The 22,397-nt window shown below is 36.5% G+C and overlaps 1 long non-coding RNA gene across 1 annotated transcript in view; it reads left to right on the forward strand.

Moving 5' to 3' along the window:
* The first annotated feature begins 2,803 nt into the window (after positions 1-2,803).
* The window catches only part of LOC124413931, a 65,443-nt gene continuing 45,849 nt past the window's right edge, over positions 2,804-22,397 (forward strand). Inside the window, exons 1-2 of the long non-coding RNA XR_006929907.1 lie at positions 2,804-3,223; positions 14,058-14,140. This is a non-coding gene — a long non-coding RNA (uncharacterized LOC124413931). The remainder of the gene's footprint in view (positions 3,224-14,057; positions 14,141-22,397) is intronic.

Raw genomic sequence — 22,397 nt, forward strand, 5'->3', positions numbered from 1 at the left:
AATATTATTATAATTAATCAAAACACCTTATAATATTCGTCAATAAACGAGGATAAGTGTAAAGAAAAGAAACGACCGTTGCCGAAATCAAATCGAGGAGGATAAAAATTTTCCGGAGGGATTTCAATTCCCGCATCGGGGGAAAAAAGGAAATGCGCACGCAAAAATTCACTCACGTCGCGGTGGATGAAAAGAGAAACGCGAACAATAAACGGTCGAGAAGAAAGAGAGAGAAAAAAAAAAAAAAAAACAAACAAACCACCAAACGACTCGTTCGTCTGTTGAATAATTTTACCTCATTTGACGCTGATTCAAATTTCTATCCAAGATTTCGTCGCAGTATCGCGTTTGAAAAAAAAAAAGAAAAAGAAATAACTGAACAATTTTCGATAGTGAAGAAGTAAAAAAAAATAATGAAACAAAATAAAAATCTAAGTAATCGAAAAGAAATCAGAAGAATAGCTAATCGAGAGTGAAAAAGTATCGATAGGAAAAAATATTGACGGGGTTGTGTTTTTTTTTTTTTTTTTGTTTTTTTTATTCTTTACACATGTTCCACGTGGCCGTGGGCATTAGGGAAGGAAGAAAGAAAGAAGAAGAGAAAAAAAAAACAACTTGCAGAAACAGAACCGCACAGTGCATATCGCGTATCTACGCTTCCTCCACATTCGTTAACATCCCTTCTTCCGTCTCTTTCCCACGTTTTCTCATAACGAAAGTTTGTCCCTTCCCCCCCTCCCCCTACCCTCAATCCATCCTTCCGTTCTCCAACCACCCCTTAGCACAAGGCGTACAAACACAAACACACATAGCTAATAACGAAACGGATCCGTATCCCCTCCACCCTCTTCGGAATCCTTCCACCCCCACCGCCGCGTCTCAGAGCATCAAACCTCCTCTCCGTCTTCGTCTTGCGCTGAAACGACGAGAAAGAGAGAGAGAGAGAGAGAGAGAGAGAGAGAGAGAGAGAAGGGGGATAGAAAATTCTCGGTAAGTGAGATAGAGAATCGCCACTCGTCATCCCCCGAAAAACAATATTTCCATCCTTGTCGAGCTTCGTTTGGAGGGTTGAATAAGAAGAAGGATCAGAATCAGAATCCGCCAACCGTATACAATAGTAGAGGGGATAAGAGTGGGAAGGCAAAGTAGGGGTGAGAAAGGGTTGTTAGACGACTTGAGTCCGTCCACCGGAGGTAGTAAAAGTGGTGGGGATGCGTGCGCGCCGAGCTTACGCCGCGTGAAACTCCGGCGCGTCTCTCTCTCTCCTTCGCAAGCTCATGTAACGTTCGCTCACTCTGGCGGCAACTTTCGGCGGCAAGCGAACCTCCGAGTTTCCCTCGCTCGCCGCTGGCGGCGCCACCGTACGGTGTAGTTTCACGAGAGTGCGAGAGAGACGGCGATTGTCGCGTGGTGCTGATGCTGGTGCTGGTGCTGCTGCACAGCTTCCGCGAGGCAGCCACCCTCCCCACCCTCGCTCCCTCTCTCTCTCTCTCTCTTTCTCTCTCTCTCGGTCTCTCGGTTGGCGGCAGGGGTGGCGGGGGTGGCAGGGGTGGCGATGGTCGCGCGCCGCGCCGCGCCGCGCCGCGCCGCGCGCTACCCGAGCCGACTTCGGATATCAGCAAGTTGAGCAGTGGCCCTGTGCGCTTGCAAACCGTCAACGCACGTCCCGCGCGTACCGCCGTCGTCGTCGAGAGAGAGTGTCCCGGTAGGTACACTATCGGTACTGTCACGTCACCGTAAACCAGCGCGCCACGCGGCCCGCGGACTCTCGACACCGGGCACCGGCCAGAGAGAGAGCCGAACGCTGATCAGTGACACCGTGTGTGTGGGGAACCCGCGATTAGACAAGCCACGCACATACCTACGTCCTATCAACCAACCAATCAATCAAGCAAGTTCTTGGATCCCTTTCGAAATAAAAAAAAAAAAAGAAAAAAAAAAAATAATTTATACCCTCGGTAATACTCGAGATTGTTGGTATTTTTAGAAAGTTGAAAGTATTAAAGAAAATTAAACCAACGATCATCGGAGCATCAATTAATTGTATACTCTCGACACTGTGCAGGATGTAACACCGATGTAATATACATATATATATATATATATACGTATAATAATATCAGTTTGAGAAGAGAAGAAATTTAAAACGAAAACATCTCATCTCTTAATCGTTATTATTATTATTATATTATATATTATTCTATATATATATATATAATAATCTCGTAGTATAAACTTTTTATCAGAACCTGCGGCAATCCATCGTCGGAAGAAAAAAGAAAAAAAAAAAAAATTTCGCTCTCTATAATAATCTCTACAATCTGTGAAGAAAAGTTTCACGGATATCTATACATCTGTACATGTGTGTGTGTGTGTGTGGGTCTGTGCATATATATATATATATATATATATACGTATATATATGTATACGTGGTAAAGTGGTGAAACGCGGACAAGAAGAATAAAAATTAAATAATAAATGAATAAATAAATAAATAAAATACATATTCTCAAATTACATCAATAATTAATCACCACCACCACCACCACCACCACCACCACCACCACCAGCCCTAATCGAGTGTGCAGTGTGTGCGTGTTCATTTTTTGTGCGTGGGTTGTGCGTACGGGTGTAAAAGGAAAAAGAGAATTTTTCTTCACCGAAGGAAACTGTGAAAAAGATACGGTAAACGGTAGATAATATTTAAAAAAAAAAAAAGAAGAAGAAGAAGAAGAAGAAGAAAGAAGAAGAAGGGAAGAATGGAATTTTTTTTCTTCGATAACAGTTTTTCCTCTTCATCCATGTTGCGTCACGTCGTGAAAGCGGAAACGTCGCGAGTTTGAATGACGAGAAGAAAGAAAAAGAAAGTCTAATCGACGAGCGTGAATAGAAGGAAGGTGAATAAAAAAAACGAGAAAAAAAAAAACAAAACATACGTAAATAATTTAAAACGCATGTAACGCGTGTAACCGCTAAATAAGTAACTAAAGATTTTACGATATGAGGATTATTATACGTTCGTTGTTCTGTTGTAAAGAAAAAGAAAGCTTATTATAAATACGGAGGCGAACGAAGAGATTTAAAAATAAAGATAATTAAAAATAATAAGTAAATTTGAATGAACGCGAAAGAAGATGAACAAAATATACGAATTTCATTTCTTGTTTTGTGGTGGTCTTCGGAATCTTCGGTTTCGATAAATCGCTAAGGATATAAACTGAGGTAAGTGGATTGAAAAACGAAAAAAACTTTCAAAAAAAATTTTCAAAAAAAAAACAAAAAAAAACCCAATTCATACTCCACATATTTCTAATCCGATTTTCATTTCAGTTTTCTCATTCCCTTCCATCTTTGTAGAGAACTTGAACCAACTTTAGAATTTTTCTAATTATTATTTTTTTTTTTTTTTTCCAACTAATCTTTAATTTTCTTTCTTCTTTTTCTACTAACGTATCGACTGTGTCAGAAGTTCGAAAAAATTTTCACCCTCTTATCGGGGTGCAAAATTGCGTCGGAAAAATAAGAGAATAAAGAAATAAATCTCGACGAGCGTGACGACGACGTCAACGTGTAAATATGACGACGACACGCGGGTTTCGTCGACGTTTCTTCTCCCTTACGATAATCGGTGCCACCGCAGATCTGTTTCAATCCGTCCGCACTCAGGTGAATTATCTTCAGCTTTATTATGTGCAAGGTGTTAAAAATAATTGCAGTGTGAGTGAAACGGTGACGAAATAAAAATAAAAAATAAAATAAAATAAAATAAAATATGCGACAGGCGTGTTAAATAAAAACTTAACCAAACAAACGCGTTTGAGGATGACAACGTGCGTGAAATCATAAACGTAACGGGGGTGCCTAAATTTTTTTTTTTTTTTCTTCCTCAGTGAGAAGTCAAGAGTGTGCGATAATAATCGGCGATTGTGCGTTTTCCATTTTTCCGTTGTTTATTATTATTATTCTACCAGCTTCTTGGTTCTCTCTACACGTTGTAAAAACTATCAAAATAACTATCCAAATTTTTGACAGACGTTTGAACACGGTGAAAAAGACTTCGCTTACCGCAAAGGGGTGAGAAAATTAAAGATACGAGAAGAGAAACGTGACTGTTTTTTTTTTTTTCAAACCTCAGAGGTAAAACATCCCTGCGTGCAGTGGCACGTTTATAGTGGCTAAAAGAAGGGAGAAAAATTGGATAAGAGAGAAACCAAGAAGGAGAAGAAGAAGAAAACCGCAAAAACGTTTTCCGTAGTTTTTTTTTTTTCGTCTTTTGCTTCTCTTTTGTTTAACATCGTATTTTTATTTTTTTTATTTTCGTTTTCACGTTGTAATCTTTATCTTCGTTCAGCTTCTTATTCTTCTATCATCAATTTCATACCGTGAGAATATCAGTTTTTTCGCATTCTTTATTACCCGGTTTATTCGTCGCAGTTTCTTCGATTACATTCGCACACAACCGAATTGTTCGATTCGAGTAGATCGACTTGTTTAAAAAAGTCATCAATCCAAGCTTGGTGAAACGATTAAAATCCCCCCCCCCCCCCCCCCCCTCAAAGACAAACAATTAAAACACATTAATAATGAATCTCTGATTGTGAAAAAAAAAGAAAAAAAAAAAAAACAAGCTCAAAAGTAAGAAGCTTAAAAATAAGCAAATAGTTGATGAAGAAAAAAATGAATAAAATTCAACGATAACTCGAAACAAACGCCGACGATAATAATCGTTTTTAATAAGAAATAACCAAACATTAATGTTTGAAAAATGATCCGGTACTTCGATCTCTGTGAAAAAAAAAAGAAAATGCTCGACTTCGTATGAAATATAAAAAAAAAAAAAAATTATTAAACTAAAAAAAAAAAAAAAAAAACGGGCAATCAGAGGGTGAAACGTGGCACGATCCCTCATTCCGGGATCGCTGCTGCTTTAAGTGATCGAGGCTGGTTTAGGTCGGCGCGTGCAGTTAAGTAGTAAGACACCGCGAGTGTCAGACAAGGCGTCTTAATTATAAGTCCTTTGCTACTGACGGAGCGCGAGGAGACGAGGCGAGCCGCGTTCCGTCGGACAACGCGACGGCTCATCGTCAGTCTTGACGAACTTATTTTTCGAGTGTAGGGAAACTTGTTTTTTTTTTTTTTTTTTTTCGAAAATTAAACCTGATTTTTTCATGAAAAAAAAAAAAAAAAAAAGTAAGAAGCTGAAAAATAAATTTTATTTGACAAGAATCTTGTTTGTTTTTACTTGAAAATGCGTTGTTATTTTTCTTCTCTCTCATCAAGCTTGAAGAATCGAGTAATATAAATTCAAAAAAAAAAAAAAAATGATGCTTAAGGGTGGAAAAACGAAGTAAATTAAATTAATGTGTAATAATGATCTCTTAAATTCTAAAAAGTCTGAAATGTTTTCTCTCCTTTTTTCGCTTCTTCTTCTTCGTCGTTTTCGTTTCTTATACCGATAATTTTGACGTTTCTTTTTTTCCCCGCGATTTATTCCACGAGCTTTGACGTAACTTAGGTGAGCTTACGTATCGCGTGGTCAGTGACCAACTCTCGTCTCGATCGATCCGATGAATGTTCATAAATACGTATAGATATGTGCATCGGTGCAATGTAATAGAGCTAATTACCTCTGCATGTGTGTGCGTAGCGTACGTACGTGCATTTATGCACGTTGATGAATAATAACTAGAATACGTATAGAACGATACCCGTGACTGCAAATTGCAAAACGATTTGAGAAACGGAGAAGAGACGAAAGAAAGAAAATCACGCCGAATCGGAGATAATTTATAACAATTCGGTGAAAGGTAAATTTTTGGATTGAAGAAAAAAAAATTATTATTGTTTCTTTTTTATTTTAGTCTTTTGTTTGTTTGTTTCACGATCTGATAATTTTTACATTTTCAATTCGCGATTTTTTTTTTTTTTTTCTATAACGTGAGTCGTAAATTGGATTTTTCACTTAACCATAAAAGAGAGCGAAAGTTTTTCTGTTGTTATTATTTAAATGTTTTTACAACGGTAAAGAAACGAATCGCGCAAATTTTTTTTTCTTTTTTTCTTTCTTCTTTCCTTCTATCTGTTGGCGTCATACAAATCTTGATGAAAAAAAATTCTCACGTCAGTAGACAATTGACGCGCTAAAATTTCGGTTGGATTTAGATGGTGTAGGCAAAGAATAAAAAAAAAATAAAAAAAAAAATAGAGAATAAAAAATAATCCCGCAGTATCAAAATCATTTTCAACTATATGCACAAGAAATTGTTCAAGTCTCTCTTTCTACTCGGAGAAAAATTCAGACTCTTGGAGTATTTTTTCGTCGTACAAATCGCAACGTGCAAGAATTAGATCGTTGTGTTGCACAATAAGAAACGAATTAGAAATCTAAAGAAACGAAGAACGAGGTAAGACCAAGTGAACAATCGGGGATAAAAACGAATTGCGACAATTTCGACTGTAAAAAAAAAAGGGAGGGGTAGGGGGGGGGTGGTGGACCATCGAATGTTCTTCGTTCTTAGTAACGCAATTCTAAGGAGACAAATTTTTCGGTATCCAAGAAAGAACGAACTAAAAAACAGCAACAACGAAAACGAAAAAAAAATTAAAAAAAAAAAAAAAAAAACAGAAGCCAAAGAAAGGGGCAAAAACGATCAAAAAACATGAACCACAAGAATAAATAAGGCGTCGAAGTCAAGTCTAGAATAGAAATGATTGAGTAGATGAGTAATACGGAAGAAAAACGAAAAAAAACAGAAAATTAATAAACAAACAAATAAATAAAAAGACGAAACACTTCGAGCGGGTTACCGACTACAACGAAGAACGTCCGAATCGAAAGCGAAGAAAAAAAACGCAAGAAAAGAACGAAAAAAAAAAAAATCACAGAAAACGTACCGACCACGACGAGAAGAATAAGAAGAAGAGAAGGAAAATAAAAAAAAAAAATAAAAAAAATTGAAGGTTATACCGGACGAATTTATCGGAGCATCCCCCTCGGCCGATTACAAGAAATCTTAAGGGGGGTAGGTAGGTAGGTAGGTGGGTAGGTAGGTAGGGATGAACGAGGGTGCAAAAAAGTGTGGTATACAGAAGTTGTGGGGGAGGGGTGGAGGGGGTCGTATATTAACAGGGAAACCCGATTGTCCGGCCTTCCTCCTCGCCCCTTCGTGTCCTTCTCCAGCCTTCCTTCGCCCGTTTTTATCTCAAGACTCCCCTCAAGAAGGGGTTGCGCGATTTGTTCGCTCCCGACGCCGCGTTTTAATGGTGGGGAGAAGACGCCGCGGGGATGAAAACGGGGCGGGGGGGGGAATCGTCGCTGCGCCGTGTACGAGAGGGGGTGAAAGGGGGGTTAAACAGGGGGAGGGAGGGAGGAAGAGTCAGGCGTCTTCGCGCGTGGGGATGGAAGCGCGGCGCGTATATTTATATGAATATATATATATATGTATATAGAAATAGAGAGAGAGAGAGAGAGGCGTGGGGATAAGACTTGCTTTCGCGTCTGCGCTCACGGAGCTTCTGCCGGTTGCCGCGGGGCGGCGGAGGCCGTCGGTGGGGGTCGCGGCTAAGGGCTGCAGAGCTCCGGCGTCTCTCCTTCTCACTCTTTCTCTCTATCTCTCTCTTTCTCTCTGCACGCGCGGGGTGTGTGGAGGAGGAGGAGGAGGAGGAAGAGGAAGAGGAGGCTGTACAGGAGGGATGCAGAGGGCATCCCCGACTCCGAAGTTAGGGTGGTCTTCGGCTCTGTCAGTAGCGAAGCGGCGGCCTTATCATACGGAGCTGCTGGCTGACCAGCGCTCCCCCCAAATTTATTAACCATACTACCACTACTACTACTACCACCACCACTACTATCACCACCACCACCACCACCACCACTACCACCATCAGCTCTATATATATATATATATACATAAATATATATATGTATACACATACAAAGTACATACAATACATATTAACACACACACGCACACACATATATGTATCTACATACATATATTATTACAATAATATAATAAACACAATATCGCACGGTAACAATATAAACGTACACGCGTGCGTATACAGTATATATATATATATTATTTTGGCTTATCGAAAAGCGTATAAACACGGACACACGCGCACGCGGATACATAAAAAAATAAAAATCGTCGTTTATTATTATCGTTATAAACAACAAGTACATTGAAAACATTCGACGTGTTTCGAAGATGGTTCGCTTTTGAAGAGAAAAAAAAAAAAAAAAACGCGCCCCTGCGTCCCTTGCAAACAATTGTAATTATTGTTACCATCGTTGTTGTTGTTGTTGTTCTTGTTATTATTGTTGTCATCGAACCCATTATTGTTCTTGATTCTTGACTTAGGAAAGTTGGATGCATTTTCTACTTTTTTATTTATTTGTTTGTTCGTTTATTTATTTTTTTTATTTTTTTCCCCATTTCCAAATTTCGAAATCGTTTGTAAATTACTGGATGTCGAAAAAGTAGAGAAAAAAACAAAAAAAAAAAAAAAAAAAAAACAGATAAAATTTGACAGCAAAAGAGTGAAGTTACGGTTACGGGTTTGATTATTGGGATATTACTGTCGTGTTTTTTTTTTTCTACATTGATGATGACGATAACAATGAGTAACAACAGTACAGAGTGAGAATCGAGATCGAATCGGAGAAGAAAAAGTTACAAGGGAGCAGGAGAAAAACGTCGAAAAGGAATTCAAGAAATACAGGAATAAAAATCTATAACATCTTGATTGTCGTGAAGTGAGAATAACAACGGTAAATGTGAACGAAGAAGAGAAGAACAGTTGACAAATATTTTGCAAAAGATAAAAAAAAAAAAAAAAAAAAAAAGAAGAAGAAACAAAAAAGGAATAAGAGGAAGACGAAAAATTCCAAGACGACAAAAGTTTTTAATAAACGTATAGAGAGATTAAATTAATAGTATTAATAATAATAATAACAATAATAATAATAATAATAATAGTGATAATTATCAATAAAGATTGAAGAGAAGAAAGAAAAGAAAATTAATTTTTAAAAGAAAATTTTCCAACGATCCACGTCAAGGATTAATAATAATTGTTACGATAAAGAGAAACAAAAAAAAAAAAAAACCTTTCGGCCTTTTTGAAACGAATAATAATAATAATAATAATAATAATAATAATAATAATAATAATAATATATAATTGATTATTTACTGTAGTAGTGATTTATACAAAAAAAAAGGATAAATACAAAAACAAAGACAAAATTATTGACAAAAAAAAAAACACAAACACAAACACAACAAAAAGAGAGAGAAAAAGATTTTTCTAAATCAAATTACCGCGTATTTAATATTACTGCATGATTATGCAATATATATATATATATATGTATAATATATATATATACACATACACAAACATGTATAAATATATTATGTAATAAATATATGAATTATAAACTGAGACAGAAATTTTCTTATCGTGAAAATTAATAGAAATAATAATAAATAAATAAATGATAAATGATAAAATAACAATGAGAACATGACATGAAACGTTTGAAATAAGTTTGAAATTGTTCGTATTAGAATCGTTTCTTATTCGCTGTCGCGAGTGTGATTGTTGTTGAAATTTAAGTAAAGAGGGACACGTACTTAATCGGTGATTATAATTAATGGTGAACGACGAAAGATGAACGTCGATGATGCTAACCGCGATTAACGATCACGGCGATAAAATGTAACCGACAAGTAAAAACCGGCGAGAGACAATTTTCAGCCTAATTACGTGACTGTCGTGTTTCAAAAGAACTTTCAGTGCGAGAGGAATTAGCTAGGATCGCGATTATGTCACGTGACAACGATCCCGAGGACTGATTTGATAAATAGAAAAAAAAAAAAAAAATAAAAAAAAAAAGGGGTGGAAAAAAAAATCGTCCGTCGTTGATTGTCGGTCGTTTTTTTTTTTTTTCTTTTCTTTTCTTTTTTCAATTTTTTTCCCCCCAAAGTCAATTTTCGCGCGTCTCGTTTTTTACAATTTTTTTTCTTCGCACGTCGTCGCGATAAAATATCCGAAAGAATATATATGTATATATATACATATATATGAAAAAAAAGTAAGAAAAACTTTGTCAAATCATCCGTCAAAAACAAAAACACGTGCTGCTCCCTCTTCGTCTAAATGTCTCTTGGATACTCAGAAATGAAAAGGTAAAGTTTCGGGATATTTCTTACTACACTTGCATTAATTGATTAATTAATTAATTAATTGATTATCATAGACGTAAAATTTATTTACTTACACCTTTTGTATTAATGTCGCAATTAATTATCGTTCAACGCGACGAAGTTATGAGCCGGATGGTGGACTGAAAATGGATTTAGAAGTGTAAAAATTTTTTCTATCCTCTTCTCACCTACCGATTAACAACTATTCCAAAAGTGCATCGTTTTTTTTTTTTTTTTTTTCTTTCTTTCTTTTTGGTAATTTATATAAGATATGATTTGTTCTAATGTTATTATTTATAAGTTTTCCAATACAATTATGTATTCAGTTCTCAGTTACGATTATCATTGTTATCTTTATTAAATAACAATTGCTATTGCTATTATTAATATTATTATTATTACTATTATTATTATAATTTCTGTATGTATAATTTCATCGCACCTACATGTTGTAGAAATTAAAATTTATTGTTCGAATTTGAGGAAAAGAGGAAAAAAAATAAGACGAAAAAAAAAAACGCATTACAAAAAATCAGAAGAACATGAAAGAAGGAGAAGAAGAAGAAAAGAAAGAATCGAAAAAAAGAAACGTATCATTTATTTTCTCCTCTCCTGTGTTTAATTTTCATCACGCGTGTTTCGAATCCTCCCCTTTCACCCTAATCACACGTCTACCCCTAACCTAACCTAATCTAACCTAACCTAACCCTAAGCCTGACCGTTCAGTGGCATGCGAGCCCGACAACGGATCGTCGGAAATTTGGTTTCTATTTATACCGCATTTTGATTTGATTAACGATATTGAAAAAAAAAAAAAAAAATATATATCACTCGAATCTTTCGCCGTCGGGTGAACAAATTGAACGTAAACGGATTTACAGCCGTATAAGAACGTCGAGTAGACGCAAGGTGTCCAAAAAAAATTTAATACACAAACAGAGACTGAAATCAATTTTTCCTCTCTTTAAAATTTTTTTATACATATATATATATATATATATATATTATATAACAAATTTTCATTTTTCATTTTCGCCCTGCGAATCGTCAAGCAGTAAAACAAAGACGAATGAAAACTGTTGTGAGAAAGAAAAAAAAAAGTGTCCATTTCTTTAAAGCATTAATGATCGTAGTATTAACAACAGTAATAATAATAATTATAATAATAATAATACCAAAGGCCTAGAAACCTAGAACGTGAGAAAGGGGGAGGGGGGAGGGGGGGAGGGGGTGAATGACCGGCAATCGTTAAGTTTGTCGAACAATAGGGGCAGAAGTAGAAGCAGATGTATGCACACACCTTATCAACATCTGCCTTATATACATATATAGGCATAACATGAATACGTATATATATATATAATATATACATGTATAATATACGTACATAGAGACGAATACGTGAAGAGAGGAGAAAAAGAAATGAAGAAAAAAACAAACAACAAGAAAAAAAAAAAGAAAAAACAACCACTACAGTCGTTGCCTCGATTTTACTCGATACACAAATTTTTATCTTCTTTTTTTTTCTTTTTCACAACTGATTCAAGTTTTCGACGATAATTGGTTGATTTGAAAAATTGGGCATAATTTTTTCCCATTTTGTTCGTTGTCGTTTTTCTTTTTCTTTTTTTTCTTTTTCTACTCTTCTCTAGATTCTCTCTTCTAGATCTGTCCTATATTTTGAATATGGATTGAAAAATGGATTGAAAAAATTTTCTACACATCTCTCGCGTATATCCGCGGATGAAACGATAACAATATGATGATGATAATAATAATAATAATAATAACAGTCCGGCAGAGGGTGAGATGGGAATGTAATTCGGTTTTCAAGGGATTCGAAGACTCGACGTGACTCCGAGCAGCGAGTCTTACGTGTAGGTTTATATACCTACAAACAAGCATCCTACGCAGAAGCTGGCAACTGTAAACGTATAATTCTTAATTAATTCGAGCGCCCGAAGGGGGGGGGGGGGGGGGTGAGGGGGTGATTTAAAAGAGCCATCGAGTTTGCGGGGGAATGTAAAGGGGGTTGAATCTGAGTTACGAAATTATACCTGGAATTAGAAAACTTGTTCGAGGCGGTAGAAGCTTCGCCGAATTTAATGCGAGCGCGGCGACGACGACGACGACGACGACTTAGCCTTACAATTAAATGTATAGATTAGAAAATGAGACGAGACAAGACAAGACGAGACGAGACGAGACGAGACAAGACGCTAATTTTCTCTCCCACTCGTCTAAAACTACGTCTTAAACACACTTGTACGTACCCTTAATTCCCGTGATCCTAAGTGTAATGGAATTTCAACGCTGGGGGTTTGAACGTGAAACGGATTTCTCAAAACTTCCCGGAGATTATGAAAACGATAATAATTTTACCCCCAAAACACAAGCAATTACGGGCGTAAGATTTTCCATAGTAAAAGTATTGATATTATTATTATTATTATTATTGTTGTTGTTATTTTCTTACATTTTCCAAGATTTGACAAATTCAAATTGAAAAAAAAAAAAAAAAAAAATTACATCGAAAACTACACTACCACCGCGCAAGATTGGTAATTGGAAAAAATAAAGAACAAACTAAACCAAGAGAAACAAACTTTTGGGCCAAGAATTTTTTTGAAACCAAAAAGTTTTTCGAATAATTTGGATGTGAAATCGAGGCGAGAATCGACGATGAAAGTGGCAAAGAAAAAATGAATAAAAAATAAACGGCAAAAGAGGAGAGAAAAAAAAAAAAAAAAAAATCGGAAAAATAGGGGTGGGGGAGGGTGAAGAGGAAAAAAAAAAAAAAAAAAAAAACGAACGCAAAGTAAAGAAGGAGAGAAACAATAAGATGAGAAACTGCGATATGCAAATAAGAGTCGAGGTTTCGACTACATTTGTTTCCGAAACTTTGGTGTGTGAGTTTGCGAAATGTGTGCCGGGGCTCGTAAAGATGAATAAGTGGGACTCCTTGCGGGGTGTAAAAAGCCCCAAGATAATAAAAATCCCACTACACAACTACGAGGCGTAACGCGGCACGCACTAGATGGCCCCACTACACCCTCACCCCCCGCCCCTTCACTCCCTCTCTCTCTCTCTCTCTCTCTCTCTCTTTCTCGTCTATCTGGCTGTGGGTTAGGCGTTGGGGAGCCGCCGTTGAGGGTAAGGAGGGCGAGGAGGGTGAGGGTTTCGACCCTCTTCCTTAACCGCCGAAACAAACGACGACGACGACGACGACGCCGACTCGCGAATAATAAATCACCTTTCAGGGATAAAAAAAAAGACAAGAGACGACGAAAAGCCGAAGAATCGGTCCAAAGTAAAGATAGAAAATTTTAGAAAATTTTTCAACCCTTAGAAAGGGTTTTTTTTTTTTTTTTTTTTTTTTAAATTTCAAACACTTTTCACTTCAGTTTCATACTCAGTTATGTATTTATTGGCAATAAAATTGCAACGATTTGATTAGGCATGGGATAGCGTGTTTATTCGGTTTGCTGAAATACTTTTTTTTTTTTTTTTCATTTAACAATAATACAGATTTTTGATTTAGTTCGTTTTTCGCACTCAGATGACAAATCGCGTTTCAGGAAAATCGTAGAGACGACGAACAGCGAAAAATTTCGGTCCAAAGAGAAAAAAAAAAAAAAAAACTTTGCAACCCGTGAATAGTGATTTTTTTTTTGTTTTTTGTTGTCGCACAAATTTTCGCTCTTCTTCTTACTTCTTGGCTATCCTTATTCGCGATAAAATTGCAACGATTTAATTAGGAGAGATATTGCTTAAACGGATTAATAAATTATTAATTTCGTTGATAAATAATATAGATTTTTGCGTTCCTTTCTGTATTTCAGATAAGAAACACGTGCAATATACGAAGGCCTTTAATAAGCTGCGGAAGAGCCGACGGCTAATGCGGAAAGAGGAGAAACGAAAGGTGAGTGAAGACCATTGTTTTCTATATTCGCAACTGATAACTGCTAAATTTGACGAAATCTCTATATATATATATATATACTAACTTCAATCGAATTTAACGAGATTCACACGAATTTGTGAAAAAAAAAACGAAGAAAAGCGTCAAAAAACAGCCAGAGGTTACGTGGAAAAAAAAAAAAACCGGAAGTCAAGTATTTCAGAATTTGGGCACAAAAATATGATAATCAATACGGCAGTTCACAATCAGTTAAAAATAAAAAAACACTCACCATTAGCTGCGCGGTGATAACAGGTGCAGATGAATAAACTGCGATGTCGAAACCTTCTTATCCAAATCCAATTGAACTTTTCATCACAATCACTCACTTCACACGAGTTTTTATTCACTTTTATTCACTCTTATTGAAATTCGATTACTGCTTCACTTTTTGCTCTGCCACTGTAAGAAGAAGAAAAAAACAAAAAACAAAACGTCACTCGTTATTACACGCTGACAATGAAAATTACAGTTTTTAATACGGTTTTTCTCTCAATCGTTTACAATAAAATTATTCGACTACCGATACACTGATTCTATATAGACTTTTATTTGTTAAGAAAAAGAAAAAATGCAGACCGAGCATTAAATCGGTGAAGTGATTTTCTTTAACCGATTTCAACCGATTCTATCCAAAAAGTTTCTCGCGATTTTCCGTTCCGAGTAACACGTATATGTATAGTAGGTACTTCTCGTATCTAATCCGAAAACACGGTTTTACGCTCTGAGTCTTGACTCTTGAGCTTCTCACCGACGACTAATCTCCGTACACAAACGTAGACTCTTAGATCCGGGCTCCGTATGACAACAAGACAACTCGGGGACAACGTTCGAGTTCGGTAAATAGTAAACAAAAAGGCGTCGTCGCCCGACTCTCACGAATCAAACTTTTTTTTTTTTTTTTCGAACTAACAATTCGCAGAATCAATCTGACGTGAGATATGAATGCGAAAAACAACGATTTGCAGAATTGCGGTGCATTTTTATCGTCCACATATCGGTGCGTAAAAGGGAACTTTGCACCCGCGACAAACAGTGCGTAAAATCCTATTTTACGCATACGTATTGCAAAAAAGTTTTTCACAAGCCTTAACTATTACTGTTGATAAAAATATTCTTTTTACACTAGATCAAATTTTTAATTTCGAGATACGGAAAACTTGAGATCGTTTTCTAAAGTTTGAGGCGGGGAATTTGCCGGGGTGATAAAGTTCGTCGTGAATCGGTTTTAAGAGAAAGTCTGGGAAGGGTTTGAGGAGGCAGCCAACCAACGCGCGCCAACATTTGTTAACGACAGTTTGAGAAACGTTATTATATTCGTCGTCATCGTCGTAAGGTCAGAACATTGAGGGGTGGGGGAGGGTGGGGGGTTAATCTCCCTAATCTTAGGCAGATGTCGATGGACCCGTAAAGTTGAGACATTAGTCCGTCGATCGGACAGCTTATATCGTCGCTAATCATTCGGTTTCTCCCTCCACCCCCTTAAACTAAAGAGAAAGCGAACGCGATCTCAATTTTCTCTCTCTTCTCTCTCCTCTGGCGTCAAAAGATCGATTCAAGGTCGTTGAATATATAGGCTTGAATACAGCAGAAGATAAAAGCTGCGATTTTGGTTACGACAAAACGTAGAAGAGTAGCAGTTTATCGATGTTTGAAAGAGAACATAGAATTGTTTATGGAATAACTGAATGGAGATAAAAATTCTTAGCTCGGTGATTTTTTGCTTTTAATATGTTGTTTTTTTTTTTTTTTTTCATCTAATTTCGGATAAATTATATTTTTGATTAATTGTTTTGTTCTAGTAACGACTATTTTTCTCTTCTATATATGCAGTAAAATTGAGCTGAATGTATTTTGATAAAATCAAAGAATCGTTTGTGCAAAGTGTTTTTTTTTTTTTTTTTTTTTTTTTTTTTTTTCAAAGTTGATGAATTTCTATAACTTGACTAACAGAATCTAGTTTTTATTCAATTTACACGAATAACAATATTTTATTTAACACTATCGAATGAAAGTGTATAGCAAAAGAATATAAAATACGAAAAAAACTTTCTCAAATTTCAAAAGCTAATAATCACTGATCGACAAAAGTGAGGAAGAATTTTTTTTTTTTCAAATCAAATGTAACACCGTATTTCCTTCAATTCTCTATTTCATTCCACCGGAAAAAGTTTCAAGAAGCCTTGAAATAGTCTAATGACAAAAAAAAAAAAAAAAAAAAAAAATGAAAAAAAAATGAAAAATACACGATCAGGAGATAAATTTGTAGAATATAAAATTAGATAACCAGAACTAAGTGGATGAAAAAAGGTCGAGTTTATTCCAAAATTCAGGGGTAACAACGTATTGAGAGAGAAAGAGAGAAAAGAGAGATGAAAACAATCAAGAGACACAGAAAAGGGGGGAAAAATAGAATAGAAGGGCGGGGGGGGGGGGGGGGGAGATGGGATCCGTTGCATGATAATGCGTTGTAACCTCAGCGCGTGGGGAAAATGATGGGCCGCAAAGAACAAGAGGATGGGAAAGACGGAGAGAGGAACGAGCTTGCAAGCTTCGAAATAGAGAGAGAGAGAGAGAGAGAGAGAGAAAGAGAGGGGAACAGACGGAGAAAGAGAGAGTTCTTCTTACTTTGCATTCCTTTGTAGGACATTCTGCGCCGGCACGAGTCCTCTCTCTCTCTCTCTCTCCTCTCTCGCTTCCCTCCAAGCTAACCTCGCACCCTTACTTCGTTCGCTCTCCGCTCCTCGAGCTTCGCTCTCTACGAGACTTCGCTTTGGGCCGGAACCCAACGCTCGGGGTTTTAATGCACTTGTCCACTCGAGAATCATCTTTTCTCCTTTGCGCCTGTCTATCCGCCGCTTCTGTGCTTCGGGTTTATACTCTAACTCTCTCTCTCTCTCTCTCTCTCTCTCTCTCTCTCTCTCTCTCTCTCTCTCTTTACCAGCCTCTGAAAATATTCCATAGTATAATATAAAGACACACGAGTTACGAGAAACGCATTAGGCACTTCCATCGTCGTCGAACTCGTGGCTGTTCGCCGGTCGATTTGGGGATTTTTTCACCCCTATTTTACAAATTTCTTTCTCACCCCGACGAGGTAACAAACGAGCTGAAGGAAAAACAGTTTTTTCCCCGAATATACAATTCGATGCTATGAAAATTGAATAGTCGATCTAGGGAAAATCGAACGTGTGAAAAAGTATTGAGAGAAAAAAAAAAAATGGAATAGAAGAATTCCGGAAGACAAAAAAGTTTTGTACATTTTTTTTTTTTTTTTCTTCAGATTTTAAAAATGCTGAGAATATAATTAAAAAAAAAAAAAAAAATACAAATCTAAGGAAACGTGAGAGAAAAAAAAAACAAAAACAAAATTACAGTAGATTTGATAGATGGAAAAAAAAACAAAAATTAGAAAAAAATACATCTTGTCAAAACTTGTCAAGTGTCATTAACGCTGAAAGAAAAATGGCAAAAGAACAATCGCTGAAATTTTACAATAATGGCGAGCGGCAGGCTAGCTTGTCGCGAATTCCTCTTGCGTATCTATCGCGAAATTTTTTTTCCCCGCAAGGGAAGGGGAAGCCTTGGGAGCATCCGGTTGACGATGCCGCAAGACTCTCCTACTCTCGTTATCTCTCTCTGTCTTCGTCTCTTTATTAACGCGTGTGCGTATGATGAAATTTGAATTTGAAAAACATTGAATATAATCGCAAATAACGCGAATGTGTTTCCATATGTATAAAAAAATAACTATTTATGGGGCAAAAAAAAATTACTTATTTTTTTTTTTTCTCATTATTCACTGCGAAAATATCGTTCAATATGACGAGGAAAAAAAACATTCTGTAAAATTCTGTGCTCTTAATATTAATATTAAAAAGTGTCTTTTTGTGATTTTCTATTTTTTTTCTCTATTTTGGAATTTTATTACTCAACAACGGATCGGAACTTTAAGAAATATTATATTTCTTTCATTTTTCAATCATTATTTCATAGTGTTATTAGAAAAAAAAAAAAAAAAATTAATTTTTAACCTTAAATAACTTTTGAACCGATAGATTTACGAAAAAATCTCAAGATACCTTTTTTGTAGATCGTTCAATTTCCTACGAAAATATGTATCGTTCTTTACGATACGACGATCCATTGTTGAATAATAAAATTTCAAAATAAAAAATACACACGCAATCGTCACTCGTTATCAATTAAATATATATATATATATGTATATACTATGCATATAGTTCTGGACACATATGTAGGTATGTATATTAAGTAGGTGCACAACAGGCAATAAATAAAAGTCGACTCCGTCAATGCAGCGGGCATGAAAGGCGCGCCGGATCTTCGCTCACTGCGTTCTGGCTGCAAGCACCGCCCCTCGATCATTGCGGATTAAACTGCTCAATTATCCACGAGCGACTCCATCTTATCCACACGTCGACCAATAACGTCCTCCTCATTCAGAGTTACGGGATTTTTCCGTTTCCCTTTTATATCATTTGTCCTTGTCTATGGGTTCCATGTTTCTTTCGGCGATCGATAATTTTCGCGACTCAATTCAAATTAGGAAAATTAAGTTGGCTGGGATTGAGTTTTAGAGGAAAATTAACGGTTGAAAGAAATTTCAAAATTTTTAAGATTAAATTAACTCAGATTCGAAATAATACAAAAATCAAGGCACAGAGGCTGGGAATCAATGATTGGATTATATTCGTGGATCAGATTTATGGAAAAACTGTTATTTCGTTACGGAAGAGAAAACAAAATAAAAACCATAAGTTTTGATCGATTTTTTTTAAGCTATCAATAATCTGAGATTCGTTAAATTACCGATCATTTTTTAATCATTTTAAATTCGTTTAGTTTAACGAATTTCAAATGTCGACAGATTATTTTAATCTTAAATAAATTTTACGCAAGTTAGTTTGAATAAATTTTTGGTCATTTTGAACCATTGTATGAAGCCATCGTTACAATTTTTGGAAATTGAATTTTCACGAACCTGGGATGAAAATTATTATATTCCACATAGGCCATGAAATTCCCCTAGATTCCCAGTTTTTTTTTTCAGGGGATTTGAAATTCCCTGAGAATTACAGGTTTTCCATACAAAATTCATTATTTCTCCAGTTTCTTTTCACATTCACAATAAAAAGAATTTTTTTATTTCTCTCTCACCAAATGGTTGAATTTTCACAAACCTGGGATGAAAATTATTATATCCCATATAGACCATGAAATTCCCCTAGATTCCCAGTTTTTTTCCCAGGGAATCTGAAATTCCCTGAGAATCCCAGGTTTTCCATACAAAATTCATTATTTCTCCAGTTTCTTTTCACGTTCACAATAAAAAGAATTTTTTTATTTCTCTCTCACCGAATGGTTGAATTTTCACAAACCTGGGATGAAAATTATTATATCCCATATAGACCATGAAATTCCCCTAGATTCCCAGTTTTTTTTTCCAGGGTATTTGAAATTCCCTGAGAATTCCGTGATTCCATAACTTCCAGGAAGATCGGAGAGCCAGCAAACGTTTCTCGAATTCGCCTATAGAGACATGCGCTGTGGTCCGTTGCTCGCGAGTCGTGACACGAGGCTCGAGTCTTGGAGCGATAAAAAGTACTATCTTCGTGTCCGGTTCCTGTCAAGCCAAGAAGCGAGCTGTGCGCGAAGATAATACAACGCGTTATCTGTCAAATGAGCGATTCGTCGTCGTCGTCCTCGTCGTCGTCGTCGTCGTCGTCGAGGCATTCGTTCCTGCGAAGAGTATAGCGTCAACGTCGACGTCGACGAAAGTGAAACGAGACACGTGCTGGACGTACGATGATAAAATAGACGCGGAAGAAGAATTCAACGACGATAGCGCTGCGCCACTAAGATAATGATTCTGACTAGGAAGATCCGAAATCGCCCCTCGGAGCCGCTCCAGCATCCCGCCGCGTTGTATTCCTGAATAGGCCGGATGCGTATTGTTCGTTTCATTTGCGTTGGTCGCCGAGTGGCCTCCTCCTCCTCCCCCTCCTCCTCCTCCTCCTCGTCGAAATAATATTTCACAACTTTGTTCCCACCATTTTTATTTTTCCCTACAATGCAGAATCTTCTCTTAAACTTCTCCGATCGAAAACGATTTTTTTTTTTTTTTTTTTTTTTTTTGAAAATTCAGGGTACCAGAAATTTTTCAAAAAAAAAAAATATCGAAAGATTTTAACAATATTTACAATACATTCTATTCAGATCAAAAAAAATTCTACGATTTTCGCGTATTTGCGAAATTTTCTTGAGACATGATATTTCAAATTTTGCACATTTGGCAATATTTCGATATATTTTTATTTATAATGTATCTAACAATATATATATATATATATATATATATATATATATATATATATATGAGCAGAATTTTCCGCATCTGATTTCGTAATATTTTGTCCGATTTTATTATTTTAGATTAACGAAAATCTCGAAAGATTCTTACTCTGCGATTTTTCAACATTTCGTAAATCAGCTGTTTCGATACAACCGATAAGATGACTGAAAAAATTAACCAACCATCATAGAACACGATTGAAAAAAATACTTTCCTAGCAATATTCTTAGAAAATTTAATCCGAATTAAAATGTTCTTGACGAAGAAAAAAAAAAAAAAAAATTCAATGAACTCCTAGATAAATAATAAAAAAGAAGCAACTTTCAAGTAGCACGGAGTGGGACGGTCTGATAAATTGGGATTTGCAAATGGCCGGAATAATCGTGCAGGACTATACATATAACCGAGGGTAAAATCAAGGATGGTATATAGAACGAGGAGCGGCGCGTTGAGACCTAAACCGAAACAGGACTACTTTGAAATAGTTTTCGACATCTAGTGCGATACGAATAGGCGGGAACACCGGCAACATTCTTGGCCGGCGGCGGGGCGTTGGCCAATTTATTTCTTGCCTCGATCCTCGATACGAAACGAGGACGAGGACGAGGACGAAGAGGAGGATGAGGTGGATGAGGTGGAGGAGGGGGAGGACCGTTTCTCTGACCACATCCGAAACCCCTTCGCAAGCGACGGGGCAGTTAATTTGCGACAGTCTTCTTCCCCTCGTCCTTCCAGCGCGCACTTATACAGAGCCAATAGCAAGTAGAACTATTCCGAAATCAATTAAACTATCGGAGTGATTAACGGACGAATCTCCCTCAAACTTCACGGCTGGCTGTCTGTCTTACACCCGCGTTTCTGCGTAGCCGCAAGCCTTCGTCTTGATCGATGTTTATTTATTTATTTATTTATTTATTTATAAATTTTTTACATATGTAATTGAAAAAAATAAATGTAGACGAAAATTCGTACAGAAATAAAAAAAAAAAAAAAAAAAGAAGTTACAGGAGTTGGTCAGATCTGGGGTTTCAATTTCGAGATAATTTTTGACTAATTTTACAGTTTTAGTGTTTAAAAGATTTTTGAGACTGTCCAAGGAGTGAGATGCTTAGATATGGCTTATTCCAATTTCGAAGGAGACGATTAAGTCTGTCGTATGATTTTTAACAGGGTAGTTGACATCCCTTACTAACTAAAATAATTCAGTGACGAAATGAGATATAAAATTATAATTTCAAAATTTAAAAGTAAAAATATTTTCGATTGAAACGATTTGAAATTAAAAACGAAAAAGAAACTTTTCTTACACGTGTTTTATTTATTAATTTTTATTTTTAATCAAACTTGCAGCGTTCGATAGAGAAGCTTTAAATAATAATCTGTGACAAAAGCTCAGCTACGGATCTTTTGCTTCGACTGTATAACGTCCGATAAGAGCTATTAGCAACGTCGAACGTCAAGATAACGTTTGGTAACGGGTGGCCTCGGTAATTCCTGCGGGAATTCTCTCTAAGAGAGACAAAAATTCACGTGAAACTAACCAGGTGTGTCAGTTCACAGGTAACGATATACACACACACACACACCTAAAAATATGTATGGAAGTATATGTCTGTTGTGTATGCAGAGGGCAGATGGTGCTGGCCATTCTTTATAACCGTGTAGACGTGTATAAACGCCCTGACTAAGCTCATCGCCGTTGGCTTCTGCCCGCCTCCCACACCCTGCGAAGCAGCCATTAGTCCCAGGAAAAGAAATACAAGGAGAAAAGAAAGAGTAAGAAAAAGAAAGTCGATGAAAAATTAACTGCTGTGGGAAGGGGGAGGGAGGGGAAGGGGGCAG

The sequence above is a fragment of the Diprion similis genome, chromosome 13, assembly GCF_021155765.1.
Source record: "Diprion similis isolate iyDipSimi1 chromosome 13, iyDipSimi1.1, whole genome shotgun sequence".
NCBI classification, from domain to species: Eukaryota; Metazoa; Arthropoda; class Insecta; order Hymenoptera; family Diprionidae; genus Diprion; species Diprion similis.